This window comes from Plecotus auritus (assembly GCF_963455305.1).
Source record: "Plecotus auritus genome assembly, chromosome: 2".
Classification (NCBI taxonomy): domain Eukaryota; kingdom Metazoa; phylum Chordata; class Mammalia; order Chiroptera; family Vespertilionidae; genus Plecotus; species Plecotus auritus.
Window position 1 is genome coordinate 126,477,837 of NC_137771.1, and position 14,263 is coordinate 126,492,099.

A 14,263-nucleotide genomic window follows, 5' to 3' on the forward strand; every position below is an offset into this window, starting at 1 on the left:
GTGTCATGAATGTGGAAGAAATGGAGGTGGCAAAATTAATGACTATTAATGCTAATACTACTTGAGTCTATGGAACCTGAATGGGGACAGGCAGGTTATAAAAAAATATATAATTAACATAAAACAAGTACCTAGTAAGTGTTGGTGCAAATAGCTATGAGGACACATAAAGGTGAGAAATTAATAACTTATGGAGGGATAATTCAATAGGAAAAAGAAGATGTTCATTTTAAAAGAACAGAATATGAAAAAACATGGAAAAATAATGAGGGCACCTTGAGATAATGTAGCAGTTGGAATGTAATCCATTGCAAGTAACAGAAAACCCAGTGACATTATTTTAAACAAAGAAAAGTTTGGTTTTATCATATAAGAACACTCACAATAGATTATTGTTGGATATTTTTCAGGGAATCAATTATGTCTTTCCTTCAGTGTTGCAATGTGGCTGCTGTAGCTCCATATATCACAGATATACTTTAGTCAGGAAGAAGAAAAAAGGCCAAATGTCCATGCCAGCCATCCTATTTTCTCTGGAAAGATAGACCTTTGCCAGAACCCTTCTTCCCATCCCCCATGACTTAAGCTAGATCTCAGCCAGGATGCTATCACATGGCCACCTTTTACCACTACCCCTGCCCCCATCAACAACAAGGTGGTTTGAAAGAAAATATTTAGCTGAGAACATTGCTGTACTAAAACAAAACAAAACAACAACAATAACAAATAGTTTTGTTAGAATAAAATAATGAACCAACCAGGAATAGGAAAAAAATTACATACGACTAGAACATACAGTCTTTGGGGTGGGAGCTGAGAGGGGGAGTGTCAAAAAGGGAGAAGTTTTGCAATTGAGTTCAGGGGAATAAAAGTGAAGTTGTGGTCTGATTTTAAAGGCCCTTTGACTATATTTGTAAGTCTTTGCCTTTTGTTCCCTGAAACATGGAATAAATTAATTTCCTTTCTGCTTTAAGATTCTGTAAGATCCCTTGAAAATAATTCCTAACATTCTATAGAAAGTCTTTGTTTGAATATTAGCAATTTTCTCTTAGTCATACCTTTCTGTTTTCCCTACTTTCCCTAAAGATCAATGGATGCAGCACATAAACCCTTCTTCCAACTCTTCCTCCCTCATCACCATCAATGCAGGGACTTTGGCCACATACAGATCAATGTAACCAAAAGTAGCCTCTGTTTAAAAGATCAGCATCTGTGAAATAGCTGCATTAAAGAGGAGCAATAGGACATGCAAAGGACCCAGAGGCAGGAAATTCAGTTCAAGTCCTGTCTGTCACAGAAGAGTTGTGGGCTTCGTGTGCCTCAGTCTCTGGCCTGGCTTCATGGTGAAAAAGCTGAAATAAAAGAATTTAACTAGTAAACTTCTAGAGCCCCTACTGGTTCTCTGATTATGTGTTGATTCATTTTCTTCAGCTCCGTTGTACATGCACTATGGCTATATTTTTTAAGGAATGATAGAGTAACATTTAGTGGGTGGGGGTGAAATCAAGGCAAAAAATTATTTCTTTATTAGGAGATATATGACTCTCTAGCTTAGCTAGATTTACAATCTTTGTGCAGCTAACAATTTTGCTATAAAGGAACCTTTTAAACAATACCCCATTATAGTTTGGAGTCCCATATTTCTATGAATTCACTGTCTCTTATTTCACTGTCAGAAGTTTCAAAGTCTTGGGGTTTCAGGTAATTCACTTGTTTCCTTCGGAGCACATTTCTGACCATTAAGCTTAGTGCTGTAGTTTCATGTTCCTAGAAAGTCACAAATATCTTTAAATGTCTTTCAGGCATGACTGTGCTTATAAAAACAGGAAGGTTTTGCTATTGGGTTCAGGGGAATAATGACTTCTCTGTCATTTATCATCAATAACCCTTGACAATGGCACATGCAGTCACTCTGTTGGACACAGAAGCCAAGCCGGGCCACTCGACAGCACCAGGCTCTGTTGTTTATTTCTTTTCTTGCATCATTTCCTTTATTTAATCTGGGCAAGTTACCAGAGTAAAATAAGATGTTTGCTGCTGTTGGTGCTGAGATCAGCCCACCTGTCAAACGAACCGAGGTTGAGATTTTGAGAGAAACTTCTTAGTGCCAGAGACCAAAGACAACAATGTTCACTGATGGAGAAATCTTCATTACTGTGAGCACAGAGCATGCTGCTGTTACAGAAGAGTGGTGACATTTTTCTAACTGGATTGCATCTGTACTTTTAAAAGACAGACAACTAGAGTATCACTGGAGATAATAGGATCTGGGACTGGAAAGCCTTCATATTTTATTAGGGCTACATTGATCCCATTTCTTTAAGTCACTGGAGTGTTATTTCATATTCCAGTGTCTGCATAACTGCCTTCCTTTTGTTTCTCAGTTCCATTTAAAATTCTCTGACATATCAAGGCTAGTGAATGTCAGTGAAGATAACTATCAACATGTAATAACTTCCAACTACAGGAACGTGTAGCTTGAAAACACTTAAATGAGCAAGACTTCGTGTAGTAAGTGGGAGTCAAGGGAGGACAAATGAACTCCAACTACTCTGTGCATATGTCAGATTTCATTTGAGTTCGACTGTGCATAGACACAGACATTCATCACAGATGGTCAAGGAACTGGAGTGTGTTCCAGTGAGTAATAAGGTTACATAAACCAAATGAGAGACTAATGGTGTACATCACAGAGAACCTTTATATCAACCAGCCTCAAAACCTTGTAGCAACTAGGAAAAGAATATAACTCAAATTGCAAGCATAAGGAAATCCTGCAGTGAGAACTTAATTTAGTAACTTGCTTAGGATTATGTTCTGGTTTTCTATTGCTTCATAACAAACTGTGACACACTTAATGGTTTATTATTTCCTCTACTGGTTCTGTGAGTCTCCCATGAGAGTGCAGTCAAATGGTGGAAGGGTCTGGTCTCTTTGAAGGCTCATCTCGCTGGAACCACAAGATACCTCCTTTTTCAATCACAGGGGGTATCATCTGTCTGAGATGGGAGAACAGGGCTTCTCAGGCACCTTGCTCTCCATGCCACCTCCTTACCTGGCTAGTTTGGGTGTCCACAGAGAATGGGAGTCTCAGGGAGTTGGTTTTCTCTGGAGCAAGTGTTCCAAGAGAACAAGATAGAAACTATAGCAGTTTTTATGACCTAGCTTCAGAAGTCAGACAGGGTTATGTTTGACACATGTTATTTGTTACAAGTGAATCACAAGAGTCAACTCAGATTCAAGGTAAGGGAACTAATAGGCAAGGACATGAAATGGGAGGGTTGTTCCTTTGAAGTCCATCTTTAGACAATAGCTACCAGAATTTTATTAGTTTACTGGTTAAATAAATTGTTGTAACACTATGTGCCAGCACTAGGTTAAGTATTTTTAAATGGGTTTTCTCTTTTAATTTTTATAACAATCCATTAAGTTAGGTGGTAATATCTTCATTTCATAGACAGAATTCTAAAATGACTTTCCTGATGTCTGTCCCTTGGGGTTACTCTCTTGACTATGTTATGTTACCAGGCAAAGGGGATTTTGCAGATTTAATTTAGTTTCCTAATCAGACCTTATTATAAGGAGATATTAAGTCTAACTACTCTTGTGTGTATATTATATCCAATTTGAGTTTTGACTGTACATGGGCATAGAAATTCATCACAGATGGTCAAGGAACTGGAGTGTGTTCCAATGAATAATAAGTCTATGTAAACCAAATGAGAGATGGATACAGAGAGCCTTTCTATTAACCAGCCTCAAAATCACATAGGAACTAGAGCTAATTCCTGTATAACATGAATAGTGAGCCTAACCTAATCGCACAAGCCTTTTAAAAACAGAGAATTTTCTCTGTGTAGTAGCAGAAGGGAAAGTCAGTGATATAAAACATATAAAAGATTCAAAGAGTCATTGCTGGCCTTAGATTAGAGAAGGTCACGTACAGAGGCCATACAGCAGCCTTTAGGAGCTGTGAGTGACCCCTGGCCAATAGCCAACAAGAAAACAGGAACTTCATTTCTGTAGAAAAACTGTATGCTGCCGAGCACCAGAACGACCTTTGAAGAAGGTTCTTCTCACAAAATCTCCAGAGGAGAGCTCAGCTTGGTTGACACTTTGATTTTGACCTTGTGATCCCCTAAGCAGAGAACTCAGGTGAGCCTGCCAGGACTTCTCACTTATAGAACTGAGGTAATAAATGGATGTTATTTTAAGTTACTAAGTTGTGCTAATTTGCTATGTAGCAATAGAAAGCTAATTTGGTATTTGTGGGAATTTCCTTAATATCACACCCTTGCTTGACCTCCATATTTTTCAAATTTAATTTTCCCATGTCTGTACATATTTTTTTTCAGTGAATTCATTCTAATTGATTCATTTCACATAACCCTTGTCTCAGAATATGATTCTGGGGAATCTAATCTAAAGAGTTGTTAACAAAAATGGTTTAGGAAATACATTGTCAAAATTGAATTGTGGAGTGGGGTCACTTAGCCAGATGGCAACAGGGATGCAATTATTGGTAGAAATTGAATGGATTGTCACTTCTGCCACAATAATGCCTTACAATTGCCAAGTCCTTCCTCTGTGGTAAATTGGGAAGAGATACAGTTAGAAGAGCAAGTCTTGGCATATGCAATCTCTAGCATTCAAATAATGTAGGAGAAATGGTTACTTTTTAGCATTGTAGAGGTGATCGTTTCTTGTTGTGTCATTAATGAGCTAAGAAAAAAAAATGGCAAACTTAGGTCAGTTGATCACCAATTAAAGGTATGATATGACAGTAAAAATCCTCCATGACAGCACCAACAGACTCATATCACTTGTAACTAGAGAGGGGGCTGTGCTGAGGATCAGGCCCAGAATGCAAACTACAAAGAATGATGAGTTCATAGCTTTGGCAAGTGTCTAATGTTAGGAAGGGAGTGGGATCCAATGACCTGTGATGAAGGTATCTGAGTGAATGTATTTGAATACATTGAACATAGGATTACCTTGAACCCTCTGTGTCTGCAGAGGTGGCTAGTTACTATTGCTTGAGGAGAGCAACATCTCCTTTCCTAAAGACCAGGCAAAGGCATTTCTTTGCCTGAGACCATACTGCAATTTTCCCTGAGGAGTACTCTTTCTGGCCAGACCAGCAATAACTAGGGTCAGGTCTTAAAATGGCCCAACCAGGAAGTACCGACTCTATTAAAAAAGAAATAGGGCTTATTCAAAGGGAAAATAGGACCTGCATAGTATGTAGCAGCTAGAGTAAAAAACCATTTAGCTGGGAGTGGACTTGAGGGTAATAGACAAAGTGAGTTTTATATAATGCTGGGTTGGGTAGATTGAATATTTTGGGGACTCTCTTCCATGATTCTGATTCAACAAACTAACAAGGGCTTGATCTTAATACATTGTTGGGGTGGCTCCTGAAAAGATGAAAATTGTGATAGTCCACATGAAAGTACCTGGAGATGACAGAACTATATTTAGCAGAATGTTGAGGAAGGAACAAAAATACTCAGAGAGTTAAATATGCAAGAATAGATCTATTGTGTTAGTCCAAACAACCCACTAATTGCTATGTTTCCTGGGAGTGCTTTTACTAAAATCAGCACTTAGTAAAAGAGGAATCAGCAATATGAAAGCTTGGTGGTGGAATGATGGCTATCCATAGGAGACCAGTCCTATATAATAAAGGGTCAATATGCAAATTGACCATCACCCTGTAGCACAAGATGGCCGCCCCCATGTGGTCAAAGATGGCCACCACAAGATGGCCAGCAGGGGAGGGCAGTTAGGGGCAACCAGGCAGGCAGAGGCAATTAGGGGCAATCAGGCCAGCAGGGAAAGGCAGATGGGGGCAACCAGGCCTGCAGGGGAGGGCAGTTGGGGAGGACCAGGCCGGCAGTTGGGGGTTACTGGGCCGGCAGGGGAGGGCAATTGGGGGTGACCAGGCCTGCAGGGGAGGGCAGATGGGGGGGACCAGGCCAGAAGGGGACAGCATTTGGGGGCAATCGGGCCACAGGGGAGGAGTTAGGCATCAATCAGGCTGGCAGGGGAGTGGTTAGGGGCAATCAGGCAGGCAGGCAGGCAAGCGGTTGGGAGCCAGCAGTCCTGGATTGTGAGAGGGATGTCCCAGATTGGAGAGGATGCAGGCTGGGCTGAGGGAAACCTCCCCGCCGCCTCCAGTGCACAAATTTTGTGCAGTGGGCCTCTAGTATTAATAATAGGAAACACTGTTGTGAAACTGCACCCCATTATGGGGATGATAGGATTACAGAATAACAGAGGCCAGGTGGTAGCATTTAACTATAAGACATAATGTGAGTATATTTACCATTATGCTATGTAAGGTTATAATGTAAACCAGGGGGCTCTGACCATGACCCATTGGGATCTATGGTGATGGCTAATACACCCTGGTATTTTTATGAACCAGATAAATGGGCAACCCACAAGGTGTAGCTTGATATACTAGTATATTATCAAGAAAAAGATTGAAAGCATAGTGAACTGATATTAACAACCACAGTGGAAAATCATTATTTCTCATTCAGTTTCCAGTCCTGAGCTTGATTGAAGAAGATGCAAGTGCATTTGAGAAATGAACCTGCAATGCTGTAGCAATTCAATATTTTCCCCTTGGAATCTCTGTACATTGGACTATGGGGATTATTAAAAAAATTTCAAAGAAGTTTTTGGTTAAAGGTTCAAGCTAGTATAGTATGTGACCCCCTCATTATAGTGGAATGCTAGGTAATAAATGGAGTCCTTGTTCAATTCCAGAAGAAACATAGACTCATGTTGTGATCATTTCCCAGCCCCTGAGTTTTTAACTAGAATGGAGATACTACAGATACATTTCAGTCTTGACCAGGGCATTTTTAACTCTCTTGTTCTATGTCGTGATATAGTCCAAGGCGATCTTGATGATCTGGTAATTCTTGCCACATCACATCCCTCTGCATAAGAGGTCCTAAAAGATTGTGTCAAAGAAACAACAACAATAAACAAAAACCAAATCCTTCCAGTGGGCAGCGCTTGTGTAGTGCTGAATTCTTCTATCTCACATGGAGAAAGAAGTTGTCTGTAATAAGAACATACTCAGATTTCTGGATAGTGGCACATGGTTTGGCTGGTTGATTAATGGCTCGGAAAGAGCAATATTGGAAGAGAAAGTCTAGAGAAAAGGCATATGGGTGGGCTTATAGGAATAGAAAGAAGGTGTACAGATCTTTGTAGTTCACATTAATGCCAATAAGAGAAAATGCATTGCATAGAGACACTAAACAAGCAGGTAGACAGGAAGACTTACCTAGTATATGTCAGCTACCCTCTGTGCCTGTGCTCAGAGAGTGGACATAAAAATGGACTAGCCCTGGTAAAAGAGATGATGGTTATACATGAGTCTATTAGCATGAGCTTATTCTAGCAAGTCTGATATAGCTACTATCATTCCTAAATATCCGAATTGTTAACAACAGAATTTGATGCTGGGTCCTTAATATGTTATTGATTCTCAAGACCAATCAACCACGTGGTGGCAAGTTGATTACTCCAGACCACACTCATTCAGGAATGGGCAGTACTTGACAAATACGTTGGTATGTGTTTTCCTTCCTGCTCTTAATATCTTATTCAGTATTTAAAGGCCTACAGTGTGTCTGATTTATTGACATTTTGTCCTGTATAACATTTCTTCATACCAAAGGACACATTTTGCAGAAAAGGTATAACATTTGGCATGATGCAAAGGATCACTGGCCATACTATTTTCTGTGCCACCCAGAGCCTGCCAGCCTGATATAATGCTATGACCACTGAAAGGCATTTTGAAGAATTGTTTTCAGATATAATATACACCCTTAGCCAATGGTAATTTTGTCCTAAGTCCATGATAATTAGAATATTTAAGTCCAGAAATGATTGGATGGAAGCATAAATGATCCCTTTCACTACCACTCCCAGTGACACATTTAGAAAATTGTGCTTCTTGCTTGCAATTTTAAATGTGGCATGTCTAGAGTTCTAAAATTATGTCTCCCTCCTAGCCATTTTGAGCTCCTTATGCCAGCAGACCAGCAGAAAAAATGCTATCATATTGGCAGTGGTACTTGGCTTTGATCACTCTGAGGGGATAGAATAGATTCTATACAAAGGAGCAGAAATAATATGTCTAAACCTCTGGAGATATATTATTGCATCCTTGCTGATCTTGAGCCTTGTATTGACTGCAAACAGACCATAGCCAAACAAGGGCTCAGTCTCTTCAGGTATAAAGATCTGGGTCACACCACCATTTAATTAACCCAGAGCATCAGAAGTGTTGGCCATGAGTGAGGAAAAGAAGGCTGATGATGAATACCACCTAAGCCTCAGGACAAACTACAGCAGTGAAGGCTGTAGCTTAACCTGCTAATCCTTCTTTTGAGTCTTCGCCCCCCTAGAAATGTTACCAGATAGCATCCTAAAGAATCAGTAGAGAGGATGTAATGTGAGGGTTGAATTGATTTCACAACTGAAATGAGTGGATTATAGCCAACTTTGTGCTTCACACACATTCTCTGGGATTACCAATTCTATTTATTCTGGTTCAAACAGCCAATACACACAAGTTTTGTTCATAGAGCTGTCCTCAGCATGTTGAGCTTATTCTACTCACACAAGTAGAATGGAATTTCTCAGGACTTATGTCCTCCCAAGCACAGCCCTTAAATAGTAATTATGGTATAAAGATATGAATTCTCAACTTTTTTACATCTTGATCAAGATAACGGTAAGGTGTGATATACTGTCTATCAAGTAGCCTTCTGAGATTGAGCTAAGATTACAGTCTGTAGGACTTTGCTTACCACATACATGTAAGCTTGACCTCCTTCCATTATCTGTGCACCTTTTCCTATATTTTAGAGGTACTTACCCCTGCCCAAGTTAGGTAGAGCAATTCTATCTTCTCATGATGTTCAGGGTAAATAGCTTAGCCAAGATTTTTCTGCTGAAAACCTACTATGGTAAGTATTTAATACTTTATTCTAAGTGAAACAGGATTACATTAAAGAGCTTTAAGCAGAAAATTGATATGATTTTACTTTACTGCATATTGTGTAGAGCAAAGTCCTACACGACAAGAATGGAATCAAGGACACTAACAAGAAGACTATTGCCGGTAAGAGACTGACAGTTTGGGTGAGAATGACAACATTGGAGGTTGCTAAACTGTGGTCAAACTCTGGATACATTTTGAAAGTAGAGCTCATATTTGTTAATTAATAGGATGTGTACCAGAAGGAAAAAGAAAAGATGTCAAGAATAACCCCCAAATATTGGCATACAAAATTGGAAAAAAAGAATTTGCCAGTTGAGGAAAAGACAGTAGAAACTGAGTTTTTGTGTTGTTTTTTTTTAATGCATAGAAATGCAACTGGCACTAAGCTAAAAGCAGGTCAGTGAAAGGATCTAAGATCTTTCTTCTCTCTTTTTCCTCTCTCGTTTAGAGGAAAATCAGAACTAGAACATGTAGCTGCTATGCTTCCCCATACCTTTGCAGCCCATTCTTACCCTCATTCAAACCAAAAACTCAAGCCTTTTTTATGAAAGATCCCATCTCCATACTCAGCCCTCCTTGGTCTGCGTCTTGTTTAGAGTGGCAGACTCTGGACTTAGACTGGGTTAAAAATGTGGCTCTATCATTCACTTGCTTGGATCAGTCCCCAAAACTTTAAAGCAACTTATCTGTAAAAACAGATAATAATGTTACTGACGTCATGGGATTAAGTACCAAATAAAAAATAATAATATGTCATGTTTAAGTGGTTTAGGCTGTGGTATTCTAGTAAGTGTTTAAGCATCAGATCTCCAAGTTTAAATGAAAAGAACCTGCTTGGTAGTGTGGTACAGCCACTGAAAGGGCAGTTGAAAGGCTATGCGCCAGGTGTACTCTTGCATGCAGGTAAGAGCCAGCTCCAGCGCACCACTGCATTTGGCACAGTGCTTCACATATAATGTGTTCATAAATATTAGTGTTAGTGTTACCATCTGTACATTAATAATACGTAGGACCCTGTATTACATTGCATGCTTACCTGTCAGTCTTTCTTCATATATCATGCTCTTCTAGAGGGTAGGGATCATGATTATATGGCTTGGAAAACCTAACAAGATACTCGGACCTTTTTTTTTGTTGTTGTCCTTCTCACCCTGTTTCAGAAATAAAGATCCATATTTTTATTATTATGTTTGGCTATAATCATCCTGTTTATCTCCATCTCTTCCAGAGCTGAGCTAAGCTATCTTTGCTACTCCCTTTGCCCCTTTCTTCTTTTTAACCTAAGCCTCCTTTTGAAGAAATATTAACTGAATTAACTAAATAAATGAATTGTCAAACTAATGAGCAATGGTGGGGGAATATGAAAATAATATTAATCCTGAGAACTGGTGCATACACCACAACATTAGTTTGGGTGATACAGAGGCACCGATCATTAGGCCCTGAAAGACAATGCTTGAAAATAAATTAATAATAACAATTATAGGAAGAAGACAAGTAATAAGTATAGATATCACTAATCAAAATAATAAATATAGATTACTATAAGTGTAATTTGCTTAAGCATTTTCTCTTCATTAAAAAAATCAATTATCACAGTGGCCCCATGGGGTATACAACATTATTTATATTATACAGAAATTATCAGCAAGGGACACTTGGGAGAGAAATAATACCTGGATCCTTAATGATAAAGTATAAAAACATAGCAATTCAAAGTCCCATTAGATTAGGTTGGAATTAAGGAGAGAGTGGTATGGCTGCTTTGGGAATGAATATATTCTGGCTCAACTTGGATTAATTCAAGAAACTTCGTTATGCTGATTCTGTATATGGAAAATCAGTGGATCTATCTATGAATAGTTAAAGAATATAGAGGAGAGGAGGTAACAGACAATGGTGCATATAAAGATTCTAAATCAACACAAATATAAAGAATGAGACTGGGATGGAGAAAAACTTCACCTACGCTTAACATACAGGTAGTGTAGTACTTTCTTTTTCCAAGACAATTTCCTGAATCTGAATTCCTTTTATATTCACAATATAACTAACTGATAAGTAGGTATTCTCTTCTCATCTCTCTCTGTGCTGTATGAATTTTACTACACTTTATTCCACTAAACTATGAGTTCTGTCTTCAGTGCTTGCTCCATGATAGCTGCTATATCACTGAATCTGAACAAAAAGCAGGGCAAAATACCATAAAAATTGCTCTGCAAAGAGAGAATTCAATTTTTCCCATTTTTAATTTGCCATTTTTATTTTTATTTAGTTCTCATCCAACTAACTGTGTACTAATTTTATGTAGAAAAGCTACAAAGAATAAGGAATAATGATTTAATAAATTATATCTGACATAATTACATTATGAAAAGATTAAAACTGTTTGAGCCTGGCCAGTGTGGCTCAGTGGTTGAGCACCAACCTATGAACCAGTACATCACGGTTCTACGTATTCCCAGCCAGGGCACTTGCCTGGGTTGTGGGCTTGATCTCAGTGGGGAGCATATAGGAGGCAGCCAGTCAATGATTCTCTCTCATCATTGATGTTTCTATCTCTCTCTTTCTCTCCCTTCCTCTCTGAAATTAATAAAAATATATTTGAAAAAAATTGTTTGATAATTTGTATCACACTAACTATTAAAAGCTTTTTAGCATTATCAAATCCTTGAAATATAATTTATAGAAATTATTTTATTAAGAAAAAATAAATTTTGGACCCAGCCAGTATAGCTCAGTGGTTGAGTGTCAACCCATGAACCAAGAGGTCACTGGTTTTATTCCCAGTCAGGACACATGCCCTGGTTGCAGCCTCAATCCCCAGTAGGGCTGTGCAGGAGGCAGCTGATTGATGATGTTTCTCTCTCATCAATGTTTCTATCTCTCCATCCCTCTCCATTTCTCTCTAAATATCAATTTAAAAAAAAAAGAAAAGAAAAATGAATTTGGGTCCATTCTAGACACAAATATGGTATCACAAGTTCTTATATACAGCATAGTTAATACATTTCAATCTTTTCCATGGAATCTAAAAATCAGGGACCTTGGAAATTATATTAGTGAGGACTCCGGGTTGCAAGTGACAAAATCCCAAGTTGAATGAATTAGACAAAACAAGGAATAGTTTAGCTCAAGAAATATAAGGTATAGATGAATGTCCAATACATAAGAAAGTCGGGGGTACAACTGAAGCTTAGAAACACTTAGAAACAGGGCTTGAGGGATTCTACATATTTACTGAGCTGCCATTTATCTATTCATATAATTTTCTCATTAATATGGCTCAAAATGGACCTTGGGTGCCAATTCTCAGGCTGCAGTAGGTTCTTTTTACAGGTTAAATCTATCAGGCCAAGCTCTCCTCCTGACATTTGTTATTCCTTCTCACAAAAGGAGCACTCTTAGTATTCACAGCACTTGATAAAATGAAATCATTTATTTACTCAACACCAAACGCAGTGTTAGCTACTAATTAACCCTTATTGTTGCTATAGAAAAATAATAACAATAGTTCTCCATTCTTTCATTACTGAGGTTGTAATTTAGCAGTAGTTCCATCCGCGAGACTCTTTAATAGGCACTGACCTTTAACAAATATCTAAAAACAACATTAGTGTTTTCTTCCCAGTCTTTGCTTTCTTCACCCATTGTCTTCATTCTGTCTTTCAAATCACAGTGGGTCATACAGAGGACACAGGCTAGATGTCTGGATTCCAGATTTACAAGCTTCACAGACAATTTGTATTTGCATAAAATCAGACTCCTTTTTCATACATTAGACACACATATCAGCACTCAACCAGCCAAGTGTTCATTTCACCGTCTTACAGTAGCCCTTGCTGAAAAGTGTAACATAAATCTCCACAGTGTAAAGGTGGTATCCCATAATCACTCATCAAAGAAATAAGATGTTGTGTTATTCTATGAATCACATTAGTGATGAGGTACTTGCTAGACAAGTTATGATTTGGAACAAAAGATGATAAAATCTTATTCAATTTTGAACCAGACATCTTGAAAGATAAAAGTAGAACACAGGGGAAAAAATAGACCTTTCATTTTGGCAGAAAGGGCTATACCAGCAATACTATCAAGATACCTGGGTTCAGGTGTGGCAGCATAATAAAAATGCTTGAATGAGAAGAGAGTAACCTATATGTTTTTAAATGAGCAGATACAAAGACACACTCCATATATAATGTGTTTACATTTTAAGGCCCATTCTGTGGTTTGCTGAACCAACTAATGTGTTACTTCATATTTGAAAATTCACGCTAAGCCTTTTTTCCTAATTTCCCCTTGTGAGCCAGAAGTTACTCATGCTGATTGAACTCAGTGACTCAATAAACAACTTTGCTATCTCAAAAAATACACCCTTTTTTCCAGCAAGATGTTTGGATCCATTCCAAGAAAAAGAAAAAAATTCTGATCAACAGAAAGAAGGGACCACATTGAAACATATGCATTCCTATTTTTACTGTGGTCATTAATCATGATCCAAACTGGCATTGATTAATTGGTGTTCTTCAAATCCTCCATAATTTTTATGAAAATCCAGGATAAAGGACAATGACAATATTAGCAGCAGACAGAAAGGGATACATTTCAAAACATCTGGAGATAACAGTGCATCGCCAAAAACGTGCCACATTTGAAGCAGCTTTTGGCTATTTACATTTTTTAGTTGATTTAGTTTCTTTTGTTAAAGTCTTTATTCACCACCTTTCTTTATCTCAGATCTATAATCAAACTGAGAAAGGATGACATGCTCTACATATTCACTTTCAGTAGGACACCAGGGCATCCTGGACCCATTGCAAATTTCTGTGTTATGATGTCTAATTCTTCAGGGTTTATTGCTAATGATCAAGTATGCATTAATACTTTAAGATTATAAGTGGGATAAAACAGTTTCCTGAATGTCACATATGTTCAGTATCACAGAGATTAGAATTGTCATTCTAACAGGAGTTTCACTTTGAAAATTAATAAGCATTTCATTGGAGGACTAATGTTTGCTGGATTCTGCTTTCTGATTATCCACTTTCTTCTTGCCCTACTTCATTCCTTGGTGACTGAATTTCTTTCACTTGTGTGTTTTTAAACAGGCTACTTGTTACTCTCTATAGCTTAGTGGTTACTGTCCTAAGTAACACATATTGCTCAGTAAACAATGGCTATTACTATAAATTTATAAAACTGAAAAGTGTGTTAAGGCACAGG